This window comes from Vicugna pacos, chromosome 1 (genome assembly GCF_048564905.1).
Source record: "Vicugna pacos chromosome 1, VicPac4, whole genome shotgun sequence".
Taxonomy (NCBI): domain Eukaryota; kingdom Metazoa; phylum Chordata; class Mammalia; order Artiodactyla; family Camelidae; genus Vicugna; species Vicugna pacos.
In genome coordinates, this window is record NC_132987.1 from 77,146,973 (window position 1) to 77,161,658 (window position 14,686).

Genomic DNA, 14,686 nt, shown 5'->3' on the forward strand with positions numbered 1-14,686 from the left:
TAGCCCCTGCCACAGCCCCTGTGCTGGATAAGGTAGCACTGCTAGAGCAGATTAATAAGGCCTCAAGTACATGGTATGCAACCACAGAATTAACAAATGTCTTCTGTTCCAATCAGGAATGAGAGTCAGAACACTTATACTTGTGTGAAACAGAAAAAATTCCTTTACAATTCTGCCTTCAGGACAGTTAACAATGTTCTCAGTTAATTTAGCCCTCTGTCAAAATATAGTCCAAGAGATCTGGACTGCCAGCCAGTACTCATCGTATCAGTCACAGCGCCAGGACCAACAGCAATGGTAAAGTTAAGGTTATTCCCTCTCGCTAAGCCCCCACTCAGACAGAGGCCCACAGGAACCCTTGAGGAGCTGCTTCCCGAGCTTGTGTTCGATGGATCTGGGTAGTAAGCCTGGCCTGTGATAGCAATATAATGTTCCATTATGACCTTTCCATCTTGGCCCTGGGGATTCCATGAGTCCTGACCTGGCTTATACCACCATGTACCAGCCTGATTCAAACCCTAAATAACTCTGCTCTGGCACGTGCCTGCCAGATACCATACAAAAACCTCAGTAAGAGCTTCAAAAAGGAGAGATGGAAAGACAAACGCACATGGACTAGGATTCCTCAAGATTATAGGAGGTCTTTTCAGAGGATTACTATGCAAGAGCTGTGGTTAAGGTGGGCCTGCTTGCTGCTCCTCCTTAGGCCAAAACATGTAAAGCATTAAAAGAGCCAAAAGATTTGAGGATGTTTTTGTTTGTCCTACAGATCTTCCTGTCAGGAATCACAAAGAACAAGTGTAGGGGATATTTTTATATTTATTTTTATAATTGAACTTTTGATATGTTTTAAAAACCTAAATGTTTCCAATAATCTGAATTTTCCCATTTTTTTATAGCCTAGATACAGTGTTAATTTTTTTCCTAATTAAGTAAACTTTGATAGTATCTTTCAGTAGATTTGGTGTTGTAGACTGGCTTGAAAAATATCCAATTTTCAAAGTCTAGAAAATTCCTCAAAGATATAAACTGTTTTAAAAATTACGTATTTTTAAGGAAACTCCATACTGTTTTCCGTAGTGGCTGCACCAATTTACATTCCCACTAACACTGTAGGAGGGTTCCCTTTTCTCCATACCCCCTCCTACATTTACTATTTGTAGACTTTTTAATGATGGCTATTCTGATTAGTGTGAGGAGATACTTCATTGTAGTTTTTGCATTCCTCTAACAATTAGCAATGTTAAGCATATTTTCATGTGCCTATTGGCCATCTGTCATCTTTGCAGAAATGTCTGTTTAGGTCTTCTGCCCATTTTCTGACTGGGTTCTTTGTTACTGAGTTGTATGAACTGTTTGTATATTTTGGAAACAAAGCCCTTACTGGTCACATTGTTTACAAATATTTTCTCCTAGTCTGTAGGTTGTCTTTTTGCTTTGTTTATGATTTCCTTTGCTGGGCAACAGTTTATAAGTTTGATTAGATCTCTTTTGTTTATTTTTACTTTATTTCTTTTGCCCTGGGAGACTGACCTAAGAAAACATTGCTATGATTTATGTCAGAGAATGTTTTGCCTATATTTTCTTCTAGGTGTTTTATGGTGTCAGGTCTTAATATTTAAGTCTTTAAGCCATTTTGAGTTTATTTCTGTGTATGATGTGAGAGTGTGTTCTAACTTCATTGATTTACATGCTGCTATCCAGTTTTCCCAACACCATTTGCTAAAGAGACTGTCTTTTCTCCACTGTGTATTTTTGTCTTGTTTGTCAAAGAGTAATTGACCATAGGTATGTGGGCTTATTTCTGGGTTCCCTATTCTATTCCATTGATCCATGTCTGTTTTTGTGTCAAAATTATGCTGTTTTGATTTCTGTAGCTCTGTAGTATTGTCAGAAGTCTGGGAGGGTAATGCCTCAAGCTTTGTTCTTTTTCCTCAGAATTGCTTTGGTAATTCTGGGTCTTTTATGGTTCCATATAAATTTTAAGATTATTTGTTCTAATTCTGTGAAAAGTGTTATGGATAACTTGATAGGGATCACATTAAATCTGTGATTGCTTTGGGTAGTATAGTCATTTTAACAATATTAATTCTTCCAATCCAAGAGTATGGGACATCTTTCCATTTCTTTGAATCATCTTCAATTTCCTTTATCAACATTTTATAGTTTTCAGAGAATGTCTTTCACCAGCTTGGTCAGGTTTATTCCTAAATACTTTTTTGACATGATTTTAAAAGGGATTTTTTTCTTTTTACTTTCCTTTCTGATATTTCATTGTTAGTGTAAAGAAATGCATTGGATTTCTGTATGTTAATCTTGTATCTTTCTACCTCGCTGAATTCATTTATCAGTTCTACTAGTTTTGTTTGAAGTCTTTAGAGTTTTCCATATATTGTATCATGTCATCTGTATATAATGACAATTTTACCTCTTTCCTTCCAATTTGGATACCTTTTATTTCTTTTTCTTATCTGATTGCTGTGGCTAAAACTTCCAATACTATGCTGAATAAAGTGGTGAGAGTGGACATCCTCATCTTGTTTCAGATTTTAGTGGGAAGACTTCCAGTTTTTCACCATTGAGAATCCTACTCCTGGGCACATATCCAGAGAAAATTCTAATTCAAAAGGATACTATTTTGCACCACTATTTACAATAGCCAAGATATGGAAGCAACCTAAATGTCCATTGACAGATGAATGGATAAAAAAGATACTATGGGACTTCCGGGCAAGATGGCGGAGTAGAAGGACGCTTGTAAGTCACCCTCTCCCACAAATACACCAAGACCCACATCTACAGACCCACTCAGCCAACCAGAGCACCTGCGGAACTCCAACAGATCATCGCCCTCTTCAAAAGATAAAGACGCCAAAAATCTGGTAGGAGAAAAGGAAAAAAGAAAGAACAAAAGGCAAAGAAGCGCGGGATGGGTCCCGCGGGGAGGGAGCGGCAAAGGAGGACTGGCGCTTGCTCGCTGGGTCTCCCCTCTCCAATTGAGAGGCCAGCGGGACAGAGGGGGAGCCTCTGAGGCTCGGATCTGTACAGAGCAGCCCTTGTCTGACAGAACTAAGTTAAACGGGCACAGAGCGTCCCCCCGACACCAAGCCTGAGACGCGGGCCGGCAGCGGCGGGCAGGGCCAGGCTGCACAAGCCGGGCGGAGGACGGGGGCGGCTGCACGGAGGCAGCTCCGGGGAACTGCAAGGGGCCGGGCGCCGGGGCTGTGGGTGTACAGGACAGAACAACCTGGGCCCTCCATAAAACAGCAAGGTTGATGTGCTCTCGGGGGGAAGGGTGCATACCCCCATCTCTGAAAACCTGTGGAAACTTTTCAGGGGAAGAGGGGCGGGGCCCAGGCAGAGCCGCCATATTCTCCGGCGCTTAGCACCCAGGCGGGGGCAGAGGCGAAACCTGCGTCCGCACCTAAGGGCTTAGCAGCCTCAAGGGCCAGGCTGAGACGGGCCTACAGCCCAGGGCAGGTGGGATCCTTCCATCCTGGTCCCTCAGAGAACTTGCTCCACAAAGACAAACAAGCAGCTGGGTCTTGGCTCAGAGCAGGGACTAGGCTGCCCCTTGGTCTTCCCCGAGCCCACCCACGGAGCGCGACCAGGGCGGAGGCCGACCAGGGCGGAGCGCCGGCGCAGAGCAGGCAGCCGCACAGAGCAGCGGAGCTACTGGCGGCGCAGGCAGGGGGAGAGCGGCCCCCCCGCCTGTCGGGCAGGAACACAGCCCCTGACCTAAGTGCTGGGAGGCGGCACGACCCGCCCTCCTGCCTGGCCAGTCTGCAACATCTGACTGCGGCATCCGGAGGGGCAGTGACCCGCCCGCCCGCAGCAGAGGACAGCTGCATCTGACCCCGTGTTAGGAGGAGGCGCGATCTGCTTGCGACAGGTGCTGGGAGCAGCACAGAAGAGGGCGCCAACGGAGGGCCTATGAAAACAAGCTGAGCTTCCAAAACAGGACGAAGACAGAAGGACATCACATTAAAAACACACACACTCCAGGAGAACACCGACAACCCCCTTTTTTTTGTTTTGTTTTGTTTTTTGTTTTTGTTTTGTTTTTTTAATCTGTTTTTACCTGTTCTATTTTCAATTACTCTCTTAATTTTTACTTCTTAATTCATTTCTATTTCTCTTGGGTTTTGATGTCCTGTTATTGATTAGACACAGGCTTCAAACACATCTATTCATCTCCCCACCCCCCCCTTTTTTTTAAAGGTTTTAAAAGGACGTCTCCACCCGATTAATACTCTGCTTCAACCCGCTCTTCTATTATTCATTATACATTGTTTTCAAACCCTCTTTTTCCCTTCTTTTAAAAATCTTTCTCTCTCTCTATTTTTTTCTCTTTTTTTTTCTTTTTTCTTTTTTTTTTCCTAAGTTCTATTCCTAAATAGGCATTAGATAGATAAAATCCTTAAGATCCAAAATAGACAACTGATACTCCATAAACCACAGTGCCAGAGAGGTATGAGCAAGATGAAGAAGCAGAGAAACCTTTCCCAATTAAAAGAACAAGAGGAATCCCCTGAAAGAAAGCTCAATGAAATAGACATCGATAGCCTACTAGATCAAGATTTCAAAAAAGGAGTGATCAAATTGCTGAAGGAATTAAAAGAGATAATGCTTAGAGAAATAAAATATGTCAAAAATGAAATTGAAGCTATAAAGAAGAGCCAAGCAAAATGGGAAAACTCATTGACAGAGATGAGGAATGATCTAACAGCTGTGCAAAGCCGACTAGTTAATGCAGAGGAACGAATTAGTGATCTAGAAGACAGGGCAACAGAAAGCACCCATTCAGAAGAACTACAAGATAAGCAAATAAAAAATAATGATAATAGCATAAGGGACCTATGGGATAATATAAAGCATCCCAATCTTCGCATAATACGGGTCCCAGAAGGGGAAGAAGGATCAAAGGGAATTGAAAAGGTTTTTGAAGAAATCATGACTGAAAACTTCCCAAACTTAAAGAAGGAATCAGATATACAAGTACAGGAAGCTCAGAGGGTCCCAAACAGGAAGAACCCAAATAGACCCACACCAAGACATAATCATAATCAAGATGGCCAGAGTCAAGGATAAAGAAATGATTCTAAAGGCAGCAAGAGAAAGGCAAAGAGTGAACTACAAGGGAACCCCCATAAGGCTCTCAGCTGATTTCTCTACACAAACACTACAGGCCAGAAGGGAGTGGCAAGATATATTCAAAGCCCTGAATGAAAAAAAGATGTAGCCTAGGATACTTTATCCAGCAAGGCTATCCTTTAGGATAGAAGGAGAAATAAAGAGTTTCACAGACAAAAAAAAGCTGCAGGAGTTTAGCAACACTAAACCCATGCTAAAAGAAATATTGAAAGGGCTATTCTAAATAGAAAAGCAGCAGGATGCTACAGAAATGAGAAACGTACAACTGGAAAGGTGATAACTCATGAATTACAAATAAAGAAAACACGAAATTATAAAAGAAGACATACAAATCACTGAGAGTGGGGAGAGGGAGGCAGGGAAATATAGAATTTTTTTTCTTTCTTTTTTAAAATTTTTTTAACAGTAGGATGGGTTTGAGATCATGTTATTATCAGTTTATTAAAAACGGGTATAGGTTAATAGATTTACAAAAAAGGGTAACCACAAGTCAAAAATTTACAAGGGAGTCACAAAAATTAAATAAAATCCATGATAATACAAAGGAAAATTACCAAACCACAAAAGGAAGAAGAAAGGGACAAAGAGGATATACCAATTCAACTGCAAAGATAAGTTCAAAATGGCAATAAACACACATCTATCATTAATTACTGTAAATGTTAATGGACTAAAGGCTCCAGTCAAAAGACATAGAGTGGCAGAGTGGATAATAAAGCAAGAACCTTCAATATGCTGCATACAAGAGACCCACTTTAGGGAGAAGGACACATATAGATTGAGAGTGAAAGGATGGAAAAGGATATTCCATGCAAATGGAAAAGCCAAAAAAGCAAGTGTTGCAGTACTGATTTCAGACAAGACTTTAAAACAAAGGACATAAAGAAAGATAAAGAAGGACATTTTATAATGATTAAAGGAGTGATACAAGATGAAGATATTACACTCGTTAATATATATGCACCCAATATAGGAGCACCTAAGTACATACAAGAATTACTAACAGAGATAAAGGGGGATATTGATGGGAATACAATCATAGTTGGAGATTTTAACACTGCATTCACATCACTAGACAGATCTTCCAGACAGAAAATAAACAAGGCAACAGAGAAATTAAATACTACAATAGAAAAACTAGATTTGGTGGGTATTTTCAGAGCTTTACACCCCCCAATAATAGAATATACATTCTTTTCAAGTGCACATGGAACATTTTCCAGGATCGATCATGTACTTGGACACAAAAGAAACCTCAACAAATTTAAGAAGACAGAAATTATCTCAAGCATCTTTACTGACCACAATGCCATGAAACTGGAAATCAACAACAGAGAAACAAAGGAGAAAAAAAGAAAAGCATGGAGATTAAACAATATGTTATTGAAAAAACAATGGATCAATGAGGAAATCAAAGCTGAAATTAAAAAATACCTTGAGACAAATGATAATGAAAGCACAACCACTCAAAACCTATGGGACACAGCAAAGGCAGTGCTAAGAGGGAAGTTGATAGCGATACAGGCCTTCCTCAAAAAAGAAGAACAATCTCAAATAAACAAGTTAACCCACCACCTGAATCAATTAGAAAAAGAAGAACAAAAAGCCCCAAAAAGCAGCAGAAGGAAGGAAATAATAAAGATCAGACGGGAATTAAATACAATAGAGATTAACAAGACCATAGAAAAAATCAACCAAACCAAAAGCTGGTTTTTTGAAAAAGTAAATAAAATCGACAAATCTCTGGCCAAACTCACAAAGAAGAAAAAAGAGAGAGCACAGATTAGCAAAATAAGAAAGGAAAATGGAGAAATTACAACAAACAAAATAGAAATACAGAATATCATACGAGAATATTATAAAAAACTATATGGAACCAAACTGGATAACCTAGAGGAGATGGACAAGTTTCTGGAAACTTACTGTCCACCAAAAGTGAATCAAGAAGAAACTGAACACTTGAACAATCCGATCACTAGAAAGGAAATAGAAATAGCAATTAAAAACCTCCCTACAAATAAAAGTCCAGGACCGGATGGCTTCACCGGGGAATTCTACCAAACATACAAAGAAGAACTCATACCAGTCCTTCTCAAACTCTTCCAGACGACTGAAAAGGAGGGAATACTCCCAAACTCATTCTATGAAGCCACCATCACCCTGATACCAAAACCAGGCAAAGACACTACAAAAAAAGAGAATTATAGGCCAATATCACTGATGAACATAGACGCCAAAATCCTCACCAAAATTTTAGCAAATAGAATCCAACAACACATAAAAAAGATTATACATCATGACCAAGTGGGGTTCATCCCAGGGACACAAGGCTGGTTCAACATACGCAAATCAATCAATGTAATACATCACATCAACAAGAGAAAGGACAAAAACCACATGATCATCTCAATCGATGCAGAAAAAGCATTTGATAAAATTCAACACCCATTTATGATAAAAACTCTCGCCAAAGTGGGTATAGAGGGAACGTATCTCAACATAATAAAAGCTATATATGACAAACCTACAGCCAGCATAGTTCTCAACGGTGAAAAACTCAAAAGCTTCCCACTAAAATCTGGGACAAGACAAGGATGCCAACTATCACCACTCCTATTCAACATAGTCCTGGAAGTCCTAGCCACAGTAATCAGGCAAGAGAAAGAAATAAAAGGGATCCAAATTGGAAAAGAAGAGGTAAAAGTGTCATTATATGCTGATGACATGTTACTATATATAGAAAACCCTAAAAGGTCCACAAAAAAGCTACTAGAGCTGATCGAAGAATTCAGCAAGGTAGCAGGTTACAAAATTAATGTTCAAAAATCAGTTGCCTTTCTTTACACTAACGATAAATCAACAGAAAAAGAAAGTAAAGAAACAATCCCCTTTAAAATAGCACCCAAAGTAATAAAATATCTGGGAATAAATCTAACCAAGGAGGCGAAAGAATTATACACAGAAAACTATAAACCATTGATGAAGGAAATTAAAGAAGACTTTAAAAAATGGAAAGATATTCCATGCTCTTGGATTGGAAGAATCAATATTGTCAAAATGGTCACACTGCCCAGGGCAATCTACAGATTTAATGCAATCCCTATCCAATTACCCAGGACATATTTCACAGAACTAGAACAAATTATAATAAAATTTATATGGAACCATCAAAGACCTAGAATTGCTAAAGCATTACTGAAGAGAAAGAAAGAGGCTGGAGGAATAACTCTCCCAGACTTCAGACAATACTATAGAGCTACAGTCATCAAGACAGCATGGTATTGGTAGCAAAACAGACATATAGACCAATGGAACAGAATAGAGAGCCCAGAAATGAACCCACAAACTTTTGGTCAACTCATCTTCGACAAAGGAGGCAAGAATATACAATGGAATAAAGACAGTCTCTTCAGAAAATGGTGTTGGGAAAACTGGACAGCAGCATGTAAAACAATGAAGCTAGAACACACCCTTACACCATATACAAAAATCAACTCAAAATGGATTAAAGACTTAAACATAAGACAAGATACAATAAACCTCCTAGAGGAAAACATAGGCAAAACATTATCTGACATACATTTCAAACATTTTCTCCTAGAAGAAATAAAAGCAAGAATAAACAAATGGGACCTAATGAAACTTACAAGCTTCTGCAGAGCAAAGGAAACCAGAAATAAAACAAGAAGAAAACCTACGGAATGGGAGAAAATTTTTGCAAGTGAAACTGACAAAGGCTTGATCTCCAAAATATATAAGTAGCTCATACGACTCAATAAGAAAAAAATAAACAACCCAATCCAAAAATGGGCAGAAGACCTAAACAAGCAATTCTCCAAGGAAGACATACAAATGATCAAAAAGCACATGAAAAAATGTTCAATATCACTAATTATCAGAGAAATGCAAATCAAAACTACAATGAGGTATCACCTCACACCAGTCAGAATGGCCGTCATTCAAAAATTCAAAAATGACAAATGCTGGAGAGGCTGTGGAGAAAGGGGAACCCGCCTACACTGCTGGTGGGAATGCAGTTTGGTGCAGCCACTATGGAAAACAGTGTGGAGATTCCTCAAAAGACTAGGAATAGACTTACCATATGACCCAGGAATCCCACTCCTGGGCTTGTACCCAGAAGGAAATCTACTTCAGGATGACACCTGCACCCCAATGTTCATAGCAGCACTATTTACAATAGCCAAAACATGGAAACAACCTAAATGTCCATCAACAGGTGACTGGATAAAGAAGAGGTGGTATATTTATACAATGGAATACTACTCAGCCATAAAAACCGACAACATAATGCCATTTGCAGCAACATGGATGCTCCTAGAGAATGTCATTCTAAGTGAAGTAAGCCAGAAAGAGAAAGAAAAATACCATATGAGATCGCTCATATGCGGAATCTAAAAAACAAAAACAAACAAAAACAAAGCATAAATACAGGACAGAAGTAGACTCATGGACAGAGAATACAGACTTGTGGTTACCGGGGGTGGGGGGTAGAGGGTGGGAAGGGATAGACTGGGATTTCAAAATTGTAGAATAGATAAACAAGATTACACTGTATAGCACAGGGAAATATACACAAAATGTTATGATAAATCACAGAGAAAAAAATGTGACAATGAGTGTGTATATGTCCATGAATGACTGAAAAATTGTGCTGAACACTGGAATTTGACACAACACTGTAAAATGATTATGAATCAATAAAAACTGTAAAAAAAAATACTGTGTACACACACACACACACACACACACACACACAGAGTAAAACTATTCAGCCATAAAAAAGAATGAAATAATGCCATTTGTAGCAACATGGATGGACAAAGAGATTATCATACTAAATCAAGTTAAGTCAGACAGAGAAAGACAAGTACCATATAATATCACTTATATGTGGAATCTAAAATGATACAAATGAACTTATTTACAAAACAGAAACAGACTCACAGACATAGAAAATGTTACTAAAGGGGAAAGGGGATGGGGGAGAGATAAATTAGAAGTTTGGAATTACCAGATACAAACTACTATATACAAAACAGGCAAACAACAAGGTCCTATTGCATAGCACAGAGAACTATATTCAATATCCTGTAATAAACCATAACAGAAAAGAATATGAAAAAGAATACATATATAACTGAATCACTTTGCTGTACACCAGAAACTAACACATCATAAATCAACTATACTTCAAGAAAAAAAAAATGGTAAAAAACAAGTTACATCTACATCTTTTGCATGCTGCACATTTGAGACCTCTTTTTAGTCTGTGAATACAGCTTTTGTATTCCTTTCTACATTTATCCAAATCTCTGTTAAGAGATATATCTATCTTGGAATCCCCAATTATTTTTAACTACTTTGTACAAATTCACTAGTAATTGTTCAAACATCTTTTTAAACCAGGTATAGATTTGAAAGGCAAATTGGAAAGAACACAGTTGAAACTCCATCTCTATAACCAGTTTCATTTTAGCTCTGGAGCCCCACTTCTGCTTAGCAGTAGAAAAAGTGGTCCAATTCAATAATTATTTCCATCCAAGTTCAAAATCATTTAACTGCATTCCTATTTAAAGATCTTTTTTCAGGCTTTTTCTTCATCCTTGCTCAGAAATTATGTCCACTCAGCTGTGGGGAGAAATTGAATAGCCACATCTTTCTATGCATAACTGCTGGTGCTTAGGGACTTGGTATTTTAGAATGGACATTATCCAATAAGGACTCCATCACATGACAAGAGTTCTCCCTGAAGATGCCTCCTCACCTCCCGTGTATCCACAGTCCTACAGATATTTTGCCAAATTCCTCTATACCACGGATTGGCAAACTACAACCCTTAGGCCACATATACTCTGCAGACCTGATTTTGTATAATCCAGGAACTAGGAATGGTTTTTACATTTTAAAAGAGTTGTAGAAGAAAGAGGAAGATGAGAAGTAGAATAAGAAAGAGGAGGAGGAAGGGTTGGGGGAGATGGGGTTGCAAAAATGAACATGTGACAGAGATTGCAATATAGCCTGCAAAGCCTAAAATATTTACTATCTAGCCCTTTAGAGGAAAAGTTTGCAACCCCTGCTCTACATACAGATCTCATGAGTTGGCCTATATTTCTCTTTGATGCAGTCACTTTCTTCCATCTGCCAATATTCCAGAGTTGATATTCTGATACCCAATGATCAAGTGTTAATCACCTGGATTCACAGGAAGTTTGAGTCTTCTTGATGTCAAGCTCAGTGCTGTGATTAACTTGGGGTCATCCTGGTCCTCTCTAGCCTATCAAGACTTTACCATCTTCATCCACCTGCGTTGCTGGATGGGTCTGAGATCTACCGCTCAACAAACTCTAAACATGAAGCTGACATCAGCTCTCTCAAGCCTCATGGAAGAGTCTGTTGTCCACTTCAACCCCCAGGGTGGAGGAGCATCATTCATTTCTCTATTCCCCCCAAATTGGTACTCCAATACACTAGTGTCTAAAATTACTCAAGGATCTCTTAAAAGGACAAACCCACAAAATTGGAGCCTGAGTAGCTTCAACACAATTCCTTGAAAATTTCTGATTATGCAAGCATATTTTGACAAAAGAAAAGAAATGCCAAGTTACCTATTTATTCTTTACACCTGTATGAAAGGATCAGGCAAGAAGGCAAATTATATGAGAAATATTCTCAAACTTGCTACAAATGTAGCAAGGGAGAAAAGAGATACTCCATATATTAGTTTCAGATACTGATAATTTAGATTCTTATATTTATTTAGTGTTATTAATGTTTCTTTTAATAACTTACCTAGAAACACTGGACCTTAAGACAAAAAGAAACAATTAATTATCCTCTCCTTCTAACTCAGTAACAAGAAGATGGCCCAGTAAGCAGCAGAACCTCACCGTTACTTGCTACGTTAGTCTTCCATCTCAGAAGAATGCCTGGATCACTATACAAGTTAAGTATTTAGAAAAGGAGGTGTCACCATAACAAAAAAAAATCTCAATTTGGCATTGGCCTAGGGACTAGGTAGCAAGAAAATGAACTTTTTGGAAATTGAAAGAATAATAATCCATGTGATACAGTGATGAAACACTTGGTTAAACTGTCACTGGTGATGCTTTAGAAGGTATGTTACGTATATGCTTCATAAACTTGCATGTCTGAGGCAAAAGGTTGGAAGAGAGAATTTTAATTATCATTGGCTATATTTGTCAATAAACAAGAAATAAAGTAACTCAATTAACTCCAGGAAAGAGTTGGCTAGTTTATAAGCAAGAAAGGGAACAGAGGAGAGTCTAGAAAGTCTAGGACTTGCAGGGTTGGGAAAGGCAATGCTTCTCATCTTCAGTTGGTAAAAGATAAAAATGAGAGGCCTTTTGAGAAAAAAAAAAAAAGCTTATGAAAATTTCAGTGTTAGACCAAAAAACAAATCAAAAACATGGCTGAAGCTGAAATGAAAACTTCTGAATGGTTTCAGTTATCAGGGAGCATGGATCTAGCTAAGGTTGTAGCATCCACTATATCATTTTAAGAGGACAAATTGACTCAGTGGAAAGAGATGAAGGCTATGATTCTCCCACCAAATCCTCACAGGTTCAAGCTGTGCACTTAATTGAACTTAGCACAGTCTTGAAAATTATTGTGGACGTCTACTGGCACATGCTGCTGAATGAAATCAAACAGATGAGAAACCAATTACATTTGTAGTAGTTTTAGTCCAAAGAACCACAAGATTAGACCAAAATTTGATGATTGTTTCAAACTTAAAATGATTCTTGGCCTTAAAGCTCAAGCTGAGAAAGCTTCTTAACCGCTAAGGAAGATATATTCTCCAATGTTCTCCTTAACTGTAGTCACAGAAGATAATGGAGAAAGGAGAAACTTTCCCAAGGCTGAAGCCAAGGACTTTGGAAAATAATGAACTTGGAAGTCCCTACCACAAAGCAGAACTGAGCCCTAATTAGAAATACTCCCTACCAACAGCATAAAGGATCCTCACAACACATTCCCAGCGTGGTCTTAAAATTGCCATTGATTCCCAAATGTCCCATTCTCCTCCAATCTGAACAGGATTGTTTCAGTTACCCTTCCTTTATTCCACCAACGTATATTGAGTGTGTAAAAAACTAATAACGTGTCATCTTAGTTCATAGGTTTCCAGATAATGAAGAACAGTGCCTGAACCTGATGTGAAGAATTCCATCTATTATTTAGAGATGGGCTTTTGAGTTTGATGCACTGACTGGAAGTGACTTTTGGATTATATCTCTCAAGAAAGGTGGAATGTTTTGGCTGCAGGAAAGAAAGTGGTGACCGACATATCTGATGGCCAGAAAGGCAAATAATAGTGATTTTTGCTGACTATTTGCATCTAGCTTATTTCTTCTAAAATGGTGGGATTATACTTCATGGACCTCTTGGAAATGGATAAGGCCACATGACCACTCCTGACCAAGCATTTAATTGTTGGTGCTAAATGCTCTAGAATTCTCTTGGAAATGGATAAGACCACATGACCACTCCTGACCAAGCATTTAATTGTTGGTGCTAAATGCTCTAGAACTCTCTTTCCCTTCTGTCTTAGCAAGCAGCAGTGCTGAGGGGGTGGCTGATCTGAGAGTCCCTGAATTACTGTGACAAGTAGAATCCCTCTGCTGATCCACAGCAGACATATTTACTTCTCACTCAGGCATGCTGCCTGTTTAAACTATTAAGATATGGAAATTGGTACTGAAACATGATCAAATCTATCCTGACTGATAAAAGAACTAATGGGGAGGGTGGAGGGCAAGGTAGTTAGCAGAGTTTTCTTCTTGGTACACTATCACCAAAAAATATGAAATTATAGGTTTCAAATTTTAGGGTCTGGATAGTAAAGGTACTTAAATTTGTTCCTCCAAAGAAGCTTGCAGGATCTGAAATTGACAAGAAATTATATCTAGAATGTACAATAAAGAGACAAAAGCTCTATGGGAAAAAAACTTGTGCAAAGTATATATCCACAGCTATTTATGGAAAAAAAAGAAAAGAAACCCAAAACACTAGCCAGTATACAATAAGGTACTCAAACTCATTAGTAATCAAAGGAGTGTAAATTAAGATATTATTTTACACCCATTAGCCTGAAAATAGTAAGTTGGATAACTGTTAAGTATTGGCAAGAATGTAGGAACATGGGGATTCTCAAGAATCATTGATGGGAAAGTGCCTAGTGAAGTCTTTCCAGAGGACAACCGGGTACAACATAGTCAAATTAAGAATCCTTAAAACTCGTTCTGGGTGTAAAAGGTATGAAATAACATAAAATAGACTGAGATAAACCATTTCTGTAAATTAATGTATGTCTGCAGAACAGTATACATTTTATAAGAACACATTCAGAAGTACAGACATTACATTGATTAGAATGTTTGCCAATGACAGCAGAAGGCAATGGGAGTAAAGAATGAGGATGAAGGGAAATAATTGGAATGGAATGGCCACAACATGATTATTACCACTATCTGCAATAGAGAGCTACATC

The 14,686-nt window shown here is 38.5% G+C and overlaps 1 protein-coding gene and 1 long non-coding RNA gene across 2 annotated transcripts in view; one reads left to right on the top strand and one right to left on the bottom strand.

Annotated features, from left to right (window-relative positions):
• HHLA2 (HHLA2 member of B7 family) overlaps positions 1 to 14,686 on the bottom strand; it is a 128,742-nt gene that overhangs the window by 88,713 nt on the left and 25,343 nt on the right.
• On the top strand, positions 487 to 13,527 carry LOC140697690 (uncharacterized). The gene is made up of 4 exons (XR_012074913.1): positions 487 to 679; positions 2,547 to 2,882; positions 12,026 to 12,117; positions 13,310 to 13,527. It is a non-coding gene; the product is annotated as an uncharacterized lncRNA (long non-coding RNA).